The sequence below is a fragment of the Ailuropoda melanoleuca genome, chromosome X (assembly GCF_002007445.2).
Source record: "Ailuropoda melanoleuca isolate Jingjing chromosome X, ASM200744v2, whole genome shotgun sequence".
NCBI lineage: Eukaryota > Metazoa > Chordata > Mammalia > Carnivora > Ursidae > Ailuropoda > Ailuropoda melanoleuca.
The window spans coordinates 48003502-48014993 of NC_048238.1; the positions used below are offsets into that span (position 1 = coordinate 48003502).

The 11492-nt window shown below is 37.5% G+C and overlaps 1 pseudogene; it reads left to right on the forward strand.

The window, feature by feature from the left end:
- The first annotated feature begins 7955 nt into the window (after positions 1-7955).
- On the forward strand, positions 7956-8486 carry LOC109488683 (annotated as a pseudogene).
- Positions 8487-11492: the final 3006 nt, after the last annotated feature.

The window sequence follows — 11492 nt, forward strand, 5'->3', positions numbered from 1 at the left end:
AGGTGATGGAAATAAAGGAGTAAGAAAATGGTACTATTTCTTAAAAATTAGCTTGAAATAAGTCAAGCAGAGAAAGACAGTTATCATATGGTTTCACTCATCTATGGAACATAAGAAGTAGGAAGATCAGTAGGAGAAGAAAGGGATGAAGAAAGGGGGGTAATCAGAAGGGGGAATGAAGCATGAGAGACTATGGACTCTGAGAGGCAAACTGAGGGCTTCAGAAGGGAGGGGGTGGGGGAATGAGTTAGGCTGGTGATGGGTAGTAAGGAGGGCACGTATTGCATGGTGCACTGGGTGTTATACGGAGCTAACGAATCTTGGAACTTTACATCAAAAACCAGGGATGTACTGTATGGTGACTAACATAATATAATAAAAATATTATTATAAAAAAATTAGCTTGAAGGGTCCTGGGTGGCTCAGTCGGTTAAGTGTCTGCCTTTGGCTTAGGTCATGATCTCAGGGTCCTGAAATTGAGTCCCACATCAGGGTCCCCACTCTGTGCGGAGTCTGCTTCTCCCTCTTCTTCTGCCTTTCCTCTCTCTGTCTCTCCTGAATAAGTAAATAAAATCTTAAAAAAAAACTAACTTCAAGTTTTCATATTCACATTGTAAAGCTGAAATATTTTAAATCCTCCATTTACCAAATAGACAAGCTAAACTCTAAGTGTGGTAGTGCCCACTGATGGGCAAAATATGAATGCTACTGCAGGAAAACTTATATAAACACTGTTTCAGGTTAATAAATACCATTATGTTTATGAAACATAATTAATTCTGAAATAATGGCATATATCTCAGACTGCACTTGAAGCAAATAGTATGACTATAAACATGGGAACTATAGTTGAGAAATAATTGACTGTGTATGTGCCATTTATCTTTCTAATAAGTCACTTTTTTCAAATTTCCTTTCATCTTAGGGAAGAACTTAGCTAGAGTATGACTCTTGATTTTGCACAAAGATTTAGGTTGGATTTAAAGCATTGATTAAAGGGAGAACTTTGACTGGAGCAACAGATGGCCACTGGTATTTAAAAATAAGATTTTAGGAGGGGTTAAGATGGTGGAGAAGTATGGAGACCCTGGGCTTCCCTCAGCCCTTGAACACAGATGTATTGAGGTCAGATCACTTGAAGCACCCAGGAAATTGATTGGAGGACTGGGAGAATGATCTCCATGGTTGGAAGGAGACAGTGTGGCAGGAATTAGGTGTGTGGAAGTGAATTGGGGAGAGAAAAACTGCAGTGCCACAGAGGGAATGGATCCCTTTCTGTGGGAAAAGAAAAGGAGAGAAAGAGGGAGGGATAGAGAGAGTTCAGCATCAGATTTGCACAAGAAGAAAACCTCTCCAGACCAGGGACTGGAGAGTGAGGGGTACTGTGTGTCACAGGCTTTTTGCAAACAGCATGTAGAGCTCAAACTCTGGGGTTTTGGAAGCGTGCAACTTTTGCCCTGACTGGAGACGTGATGTGAGCTCCTGGGTAAGGGGGGGGGTGCTGACCCAGGAGTGCATAACACGGTATAGGGATCTCCTGGGTCACACTGGAAGAGGATGTTCCCATTTCTGGAGTATATTTGGAAGTGGGTATATTGTCTTTCTAAGGACAAAAGACCCTGAAGGCACCAGCAAAATGCCTTTCTTTGGCAGGAGTTAGAGGCCCACACAAAAGGATGGATAACCTGGTCCCTGCTTTTTTTTTTGTGCTACACCATAGATTCTGCACACTGGAAAAGTGTGGGACTGTTTTTCTGGAAAAGAGGACACCAGACACAGAAGGGAAGGCTCTACTCCTGAGAAGGGGAGTAGGTCCACATGGTTCCAGGTCCTTTAAGATTTGGAGTTTTGAATATTAACCCTACACTAAAAATAAAATGCAGGGCAGCTGTGGCACTGGGTGCACTGATGTCCTTGCTATTCTGTGAGGGCTTCCTGAACAGCAAGAGGTGTGAGATCCCCTGTCTGGGGTGGAGATAGTTGGATGGTGCCATTTCCCCCATGCCACCACCACAGCCAGACTTCAGAGAGCAACACAGAGGCCCCCAGTGGAGGCAGGAATGGTTTATGGCTTACACCCAAGCTCACCCATCCACCATGCTTGGTAAATGCATATTTACTTGGGTAGGTCTCACTCTGAGCCAGAGCAGCAGGCCTCTCTCCTAGAAGACCAGCACAGGCAGCAGCTTGCATGCACTACCATGCTTTATTTATTTTTTTTCATTTAGAGTCAAGCTTATAGTTTTCTGTTTGCTTTTTTTTTTCATTTCCTTCTCTCTCTCCCCCTCTCTCGGAGCAGGCTTTTTAAAACTTTTTTTCCAAGCTTATTTTAACAAACACATCAAAACGCACCTAATTAAATGTCCAAGCACTTCCCACTGCAAGAAATGAGGAGCTCTGCAGAGGATGGGCCAGTGGGAAAGAGCAGCCAAATGAAACAGCAGAGTGCAAACAGCATATACAAGAAATACTTTCTGAAGTGCCAGGCCCTTGAAAGTTAATGACCCCTTTTTAATATAGCATTACTCTCAGGAACCATAACAAACTTTCAAAACACGCAGAAGACAGGAACTTAGCCAAAATAAAAAGACAGAGGAATTCTCTCCAATAGAAAGGTCAGGAAGATATCACAGCCTGTGACTTGCTGAAAATTTGTATAAGCAATATATCTGAACAATATTTAGAACAACAGTCATAAGACTACTAGCTGGACTTGGAAAAAAAAAAAAAGAAAGAAGACACCAGAGAAACCCTGGCTGCAGAGATAAAAGACCTAAAATCTAGTCAGACTGAAATAGAAAAATGCTATACCTGAGATGAAAAACTGATGGGATATAAACACAATGAAGCCTGAAGAAGCAGAGGAGACAATAGGTGATAAAGAAGATAAAATTATGGAACATAAAGAAGTTGTAAAGAAGCGGGAAAGAAAACTGTTAGATCACAAAGGTAGAGTTAGGGAACCCAATGATTCCATAAAGTGAAATAATATCTGTATCATAGGAGTCCCAGGAGAAGATGAGAGGGAAAAGGGGGCAGAAGGTTTATTTGAACAAATTGTAGCTGAATACTTCCCTAATCTGAGGAAGAAAACAGGCATTCTTGTCCAAGAGTCACAGAGAACTCCCCACAAAATCAACAAAAACAGGCCAACTTCATAACATATCGTAGTGAAACTTCCAAATGCAAAAATGAAGAGAGAATTCTAAAAGCAGCTAGGGACAAATGTTCCTTAACCTACAACAGTAAACACAAAAGGTTAGCAGCAGATCTGTCCACTGAAATTTGACAGGACAGAAGAGAGTGGCAGGAAATATTCATCATGCTAAATGGGAAAAATATGCAGCCAAGAATACTTTATCCAGCAAGGCGGTCATTCAGAATAGGAGAGACAAAGAGTTTCCCAGACAAACAAAAACCAAAGGAGTTCATGAACACTAAACCACCTCTGCAAGAAATATTAAAAGGGACGCTTTGAGTGGGAAAGAGACCAAAAGCAACAAAGGATTGAAAGGAACAGGGGCAATCTACAGGCACAGTGACTCTATTGGTTATACAATGGCACTGAATTGATATCTATAAATAATCACTCTGAATATAAATAGACTAAATGTTCCAATCAGGAGGTATAGAGTATCAACAGGGTACCTGGATGGCTCAAATGGTTAAGCATTCAACTCTTGATTTTGGCTCAGGTAATGATTTCAGTGTTGTGAGATGAAGCCCTGTGTTGGGCTCTGTGCTCAGCAGGGAGTCTGCTGGAGATTATCTCTCTCCCTCTAACTCTGTCCCTTTCCCCACTCAAGCGATTTATTTCTCCCTCTCTAAAATAATTAAATAAATATTTTTAAAAAGGCAAAGGGTATCAGAATGGATATAAGAACAAGACCGATCAATATGCTGCTTACAAGAGACTCATTTTAGACACAAAGTCACCTCCAGATTGAAAGTGAGGGGGTGAATAACCATTTATCATGCTAATGGACATTTAAAAAAGCTGGAGAAACCATCCTTATATCAGGCAAATTAGATTTTAAACCAAAGACTGTTATAAGAAATGAAAAAGGACACTATATCATAATAAAAGAGTCTATCTGACAAGAAGATCTAAAAATTGTAAATTTTGATGCCTTAACTTGGGATCAGCCAAATATGTGAACCAATTGATAACAAACTTAAAGAAACTCAACGATAACAATAATAGTAGGACATGTTAACATCCCACTCAAAACAATGGGCAGATCATCTAAGCAGAAAATCAATAAGGAAACAAGGGCTTTAAAGGACAAATGGGACCAGATGGACTTAGCAGATCTCTTCATCCTAAAGCAGCAGAATGCACATTCCTCTTTTTTCAAAAAAATTATTTATTTATTTGACAGAGAAGGACAAGTGTGCATGCAAGAGAGCACAAGCAGGGGGAGCGGCAGGCAGAGAGAAAGGGAGAAGCAGCTTCCCCGCTGAGCAAGGAGTCCAATGCAGGACTCGATTCCAGGATCCTGGAATCATGACCTGAGCCAAAGTCAGACACTTAACTAACTAAGCCACCCAGGCACCCCAGAAGGCACTTTTTTTTTTGAGTACACATGGAGAATTCTCCAGAATGGATCAAAGACTGGGCCACAAATCAGCCTTCAACTGCTACAAAAAGATTGAGATCAGCCATGCAAAATTTCAGACCACAATACTATGAACCTTGAAGGCAACCACAAGAAAAAATTTGGAAGAACCACAAATACTTGGAGGTTAAAGAACATCCTACTAAAGAATGCATGGGTCAACCAGGAAATTAAAGAAGATATTTTTTAAAAAGTGCCTGGAAGCAAATGAAAATGAAAACACAACAGTCCAAAACCTTTGGGACATAGCAAAGGCAGTCCCGAGAAGGAAGTATATAGAAATGCAGGCTTTCCCAAAGAAGCAAGAAAAGTCTCAAATACACAACTTAACCTTACACATAGAGGAGCTGGAAAAAGAACAACAAAAAAGACCTAAATCCAGGGGTGCCTTGGTGGCACAGTCGTTAAGCGTCTGCCTTTGGCTCAGGGCATGATCCCAGCATTTTGGGATCGAGCCCCACATCAGGCTCCTCTACTGCGAGCCTGCTTCTTCCTCTCCCACTCCCCCTGCTTGTGTTCCCTCTCTCACTGGCTGTCTCTCTCTGTCAAATAAATAAATAAATAAAATCTTTTTTTTTAAAAAAAGGCCTAAATCCAACAAAGAAGGGAAAGCATAAAGATTAGAGTAGAAATCAATGATATATAAATTTAAAAAAAACAGTGTAACAGATCAATGAAACTAGGAGCTGGTTCTTTGAAAGTATTAACAAAATTGATAAACCTCCAGTCAGACTTATTAAAAAGAAAAAAAAAAGAAAGGATCCAAATTTAAAAAAGAAAAATCATGAATGAAAGAGGAGAGTTCACAACAAACACCACAGAAATACAAAGAGTTATAAAAAATATTATCTGCAATTAAATGCCAACAAGCTAGGCAATCTGGAAGAAATGGATCAATTCCTAGAAATGTGTATACTACCAGAACTGAAACAGGAAGAAATAGAAAATCTGAACAGACCCATAACCAGCCAAGAAATTGAATCAGTAATAAAAAAAAAATCTCCCAACAAAGAGTCCAGAGCCAATCAATTCCCAGGGGAACTCTATCAAACATTTAAAGAAGAATTAATAACCTATTCTTCTGAAACTGTTTGGAAGGGAAACATCCAAACTCACCTTATGAGGCCAGAATTACCTTGATCACAAAATCATACAAGGAACCCACAAAAAGGAGAATTATAAAACAACATCTCCAATAACATGAATGTAAAAACTCTCAATAAGACATTAGCAAATCAAATCCAACAGTGCATTAAAAGGATTATTCACCATGACCATTTATTTCTGGGCTGCAGGAGTGGTTAAACATCTGCAAATCAATCAACTTGATACACCACATTAATAAAAGATAGGAACCATGTGATCTCAATAGATGCAGAAAAAAAGCATTTGACAAAATACAGCATCCTTTCTTGATAAGAACCCTCCCCATAATAGGGATAGATGGAACACACCTCAACATTATAAAAGGCCATATACAAAAGACCCACAGCTAATATCCTCAATGGGGAAAAACTGAGAGCTTTTCTCCTAAGGTTAGGAACATGAATAGGATGTCCATTCTCACCACTGTTGTTCAACATAGTACTGGAAGTCCTAACCTCAGTAATCGGACAGTGAAAAGAAATAAACTGCATCCAAATAGGCAAGGAAAAAGTCAAATTTCGCTTTTCACAAACAACATGATACTTGATGTAGAAAACCAAACTCCACCAAAAAATTGATAGAACTGATATAAGAATTCAGCAAAGTCACAGGATATAAAATGAAATCACAGATGTCTGTTGCATTTCTATGCACCAAAAATGAACCATCAAAATGAGAAATTAAGGAATAAACCCCATTTATGGGTTTATGATGAATAAATGCCTCATAAATGATAGTACAATTTAACTGTCAAAGTTTTATAATTCATTATGAGTAGTTAAATTGTTTTAATATTTGCACCCCAAACCATAAGACACCTTAGAATAAACCTAACTTTCATCTGTACTCTGAAAACTATAGAACACTTATGAAAGAAATTAAGGAAGATACAAAGAATGGAAAAAGATTCCATGCTCATGGATTGGAAGAACAAGTATCAATAAAATGTCTATACTACCCAAAACAATCTACACATTCAATGCAATCCCTACCAAAATAACACTAGCATTTTTCACAGTGGTAGAACAAACACTTCTAAAATTTGTACAGAACCAGAAAAGACCCAGATTAGCCAAAGTCATGTACAAAAAGAAAACCAAAGCTGGAGGCATCACAACTCCAGACTTCAAGGTGTATTATAAAGCTCTAATCATCTAGGCAGCATGGTACTGGCACAAAAACAGGAATATAGATCCATGGAACAGAATAGAAAACACATAAATGGACCCACAACTATACGGTCAACTAATCTTTGACAAAGCAGGGAAGAATATCCAATGGAAAAAAGACAGTCTCTTCAACAAATGGTGTTGGGAAAATTGGATACCCACATGCAGAAGAATGAAACTGGACCACTTTTTTACACTATACACAAAAGCAAATTCCAAATGTATGAAAGACCTCAATGTGAGACAGGAATCCATCAAAATCCTAGAGGAGAACACAGCCAGAAACCTCTTTGACCTTGACCACCACAAGTTCTTACTAGACAGGTCTCCAGAGGCAAGGAAAACAAAGCAAAATGAGCTATTATGTTCATCAAAATAAAAAGCTTCTGCACAGTAAAGGAAACAAGAAGCCTAAAATACAACCAATGGAATGGAAGAAGATATTTGCAAATGACATATTAGATGAAGGGCTAGTATCCAAAATCTATAAAGAAGTTATCAAACTTAACACCCCCAAAATTTTTAAAAATCCAGTTAAGAAATGGGGAGAAGAAATGAACAGACATTTCCCAAAAGAAGGCATACAAATGTCTAACAGACACATAAAAATATGCTCAACATCACTCATCATCAGGGAAATATAAATCAAAACCACAATGGGATACTACCTCACACCAGCAGAATGGTTAAAATTAACAACTCAGGAAATAACATATGTTAGTGAGGATGTGGAAAAAGGGGAACTCTCTTTTTATTTATAATAATTTTTATTATGTTATGTTAGTCACCATACAGTATATCCTTGCACTGTTGGTGAGAAAGCAACCTGGTGAAGTCACTCTGGAAAACAGTATGGAGGTTCCTCAAAAAGTTAAAAATAGGGAGACATCTGCTTCTGGAGCTGTGGCCATCACATTCCCAGGTTCAGCAGGCCACTGAGTGCGCCTGGTACCAGAAGCATGTGCCTCCAGTCCCTGAGTCCTGACTGCCCTCGTTCCACTGCCAACCTTCTCAGCCAGTCATGCTGGATCATCTGAGATCACTCCCTACACAAATGGATTACAAGGGCCAGAATCTAGCTGAACAGATGGTTCAGGGAATAATTCTTTTTCCTGCAATAGTTGGATTTATCTATGGGTATGTGGCTGAACAGTTCAAGTGGACTGTCTATATAGTTATGATTGGATTTGCTTTGTCATGCTTGTTGACACTTCCTCCATGGCCCAGTTATCACTGACATCCCCTCAAGTGGTTACCTGTTCAAGCCTCAGGCTCAGGGTCACCTGTATGGCTCAGCCATTAAGTGTCTGCCTTCAGCTCAGATCAGGATCCCAGGGTCCTGGGATCGAGCCCCTCATTGGGCTCCCTGCTCAGCGAGAAGGCTGCTTCTCGCTCTCACACTCCCCTTGCTTGTGTTTCCTCTCTTGCTGTTTCTCTCTCTCTGTCGAATTAATTAATTAATTAATTAATTAAATCTAAAAAAAAAGACTCAGGCTCAGAAGACAAAAAACCAGGGGAAAGAAAAATTAAGTGGCATGCTAAAAATAACTAATTAGGGTTTCCATGATTTAGCTTTACTATTGCATCTGCTTCTGTTTTGTGGGAGATGAGCTCAATTGTTTTCATATCCAAAACATGAGCTAAAACCCACCTCTGCTTTTTCAGCACAGTTGTGTGTAGATTTTGTTCTCTTTATGTTTCACTTCTAACTCAGTTGGCTTTTGATTTATAAGTATTTTAGACTTCCCTTCATAATCTTCCTCTGAGATGAGAACAGAAAACACAAGTATGCAAAGTTTCTTTCAGGTCTACAAAAATAATGATGAATAAATGCCTCATAAATGATAGTACAATTTAACTGTCAAAATTTTATAATTCATTATGAGTGGTTAAATTGTTTTAATATTTTCAATTAAAACTCAATGCAAGTAAAAAAAAAAAAACGTTAAAAATATAACTACCCTATGACCCAGCAATTGCATTAATAGGTATTTACCCAAAGGATACAAACATGGTTATTTGAAGGGCTTATGAACCCCAATGTTTATAGCAGCACTATGCACAATAACCAAAATGTAGAAAGAGCCCAAATGTCCATTGAATGGTGAGTGGATAAAGAAGATGTGGTATATATACAATGGATTATTACTCAGTTATCAAAATATAAAATCTTGCCATTTGCTTGCAATGACATGGATGGAATTAGTGTATCATGCTAAGCAAAATAAGTCAGTCAGAACATGTATAACATTAAAAAAATCAATGTATATCAAATCCTGGAACTAAACATGCAATGCAAAATAATTATAGTATAAGAAAATTTTAAAAAGTTAAACTTATAGTGGGAGATATTGTTATCCATTTTAAGACTGATGAATCTAGTGGTCAAACATTACCAAGGACACAGAAGACATGAATTACACTATTATACACACAGTCTGAATTTAATAGGTATGTATCTTTTAACTTATCTTTTCTGATATTAATAATATGACTCATGCTTTCTTTTAATTTGCATTTACATGGTATTCTTTTATTTTTAAATTTGGGTCATTACTTTGAGTTGTTTGTTACTTGTAAATAACTTGTAGCTGGGTTTTGTTTCTTAACTTAAGCAGATCATCTCTGTCTTTTAATAGAGGGATTCAGTCTGTTTCTGCTTAGTGTAACAATTGATATATTTGGCATTATGCTTTCCATGGTACTTTATGTAAACTATTTATTTTACTTTTTGGTTTTATCTTGATCAGCTGTTTTAAACAGGATAGACATATAAGATATTAACTAAGAAGAAGCTTGGAAGCCATAAAGAGACGTCTTTGAGCAGTTAGGTCAAATAAAATAATTCACAAAGTTTTAATAAAAAAAAAGAAATAAGTCAGTCAGAGAATGACAAGTACTGTATGATTTGACTCATATGTGGAATTTAAGAAACAAAACAGGTGAACATAGGGGAAGGGAAAGAAAAATAAAATAAGATAAAAACAGAGAAAGAGGCAAATTATAAGATACTCAACCACTAGGAACAAACAAAGGGTTTCTGGGGGGACAGAGTGGGAGGATGGAGTAAATGGGTGATGGGCATCAAGGGGGGCATTTGTCATAATGAACACTGGGTGTTATATACAAGTGATGAATCACTAAATTCTACCCTTGAAACTAATACCACACTATATGTTAACTAACTTGAATTTAAATAAAATCTTGAGTGAAAAATTATTTTATGTTGAAAATTAAACTCCACAGGAGTTATAAATTTTTAAATAATAAAACTAGATTTTATTTTAGTTTATTTATTTGTAAAATTTTAAAATAAATGTACATGAAAATCTAGGGAAAACATCAGTCCCATATTTTAAATACTAACAAAAATTCCTGCTTTTTAAAACCTGACATGTTTCAGAAAACCCTGGAACAAGAGACATCATTTGTTGTATGTAAAATCAACCTACATGGATTTGCAAATTATTTAGAAAACTGCCACACTTTGTGGTGTTTACTACAAATTCCTGTTCTAGACATTAATAAGGTATTAGAAGATTGTTTCAAACTTTAAAAAAAACCTTTTTTATCTAACTTTGACATATTCCCCATCCTTTTTGTGTTGCCTCGTCTCCTAGATATTAATCTTGCTTAGGCACCAGGAAGTAACAATTTAAACTACATTTTTAAATTGTGGCATTTAAGAGACAAAGGGAAATACATCAGACAGCCAAAGGTAGTAGGAGCCCTGCCTGTTTTCCAGCAGGAAGATGGATTGAGGGGGAATTCAAAAATAAAAATAAGTGGAAGGCTCAATTTTAGTGTAATCTTCAGTAAATCTGGCAACAGCTTTGAGAAACAACAAAGGGCATAGCTTGTACTGCCTAGTGGTTTCTGCAGTTAACTGGGGTTCAAATATTTCAATAATATTTGCAACATACCCTGGTGGAGAAGGACCATTCAGGACTATATAATCATGGTCTTTTAAATTTGGTAAAATATTGGATGTGTTCTTCAGATCATCCAAAAGTAGGTCTTTAGAATCTTGAAATCTTTCTCCAAAGTCACTAATCAGAACCTCATCAAGCAGGAAATGTAGGGGAATTTTCATGTATTGTGCCATCTTCTTGTATGTAGAGATATGGTTTGTTATATATACTGTGGAAGAAGAGGGAGTCCAAGAGAAATTATAATTAACAAGTCGTACACTTCTAAATGCATCAGGGCACAGGATTAGGGTTATTCTCTCACACTTCTGAGACACACTGTACAAAATGGCTATTGGAAGAGTATCTCAACCATGAACAACATATTCATCTCTGGTTTGAGAAGCTAACAACAGCCTTCCTTAATATACCCACTATTTCAATCTTCCTGATGCTTCTAAGGAAGAAGAATAAATATTTTTTATGCAAAAATGTTTTTAAAAATGTCTTTCATGTAACCACATCAACATCCACATAGATCCCTGCAGGGCCCACTTCCATTAAAATCTAAGGCAGACTGTGGAGGACTAGTCTCAGCAAGCAACAAAGGAGGTTCTTTCTAAGAAAGAACTTATTTGAATGCCATGCGT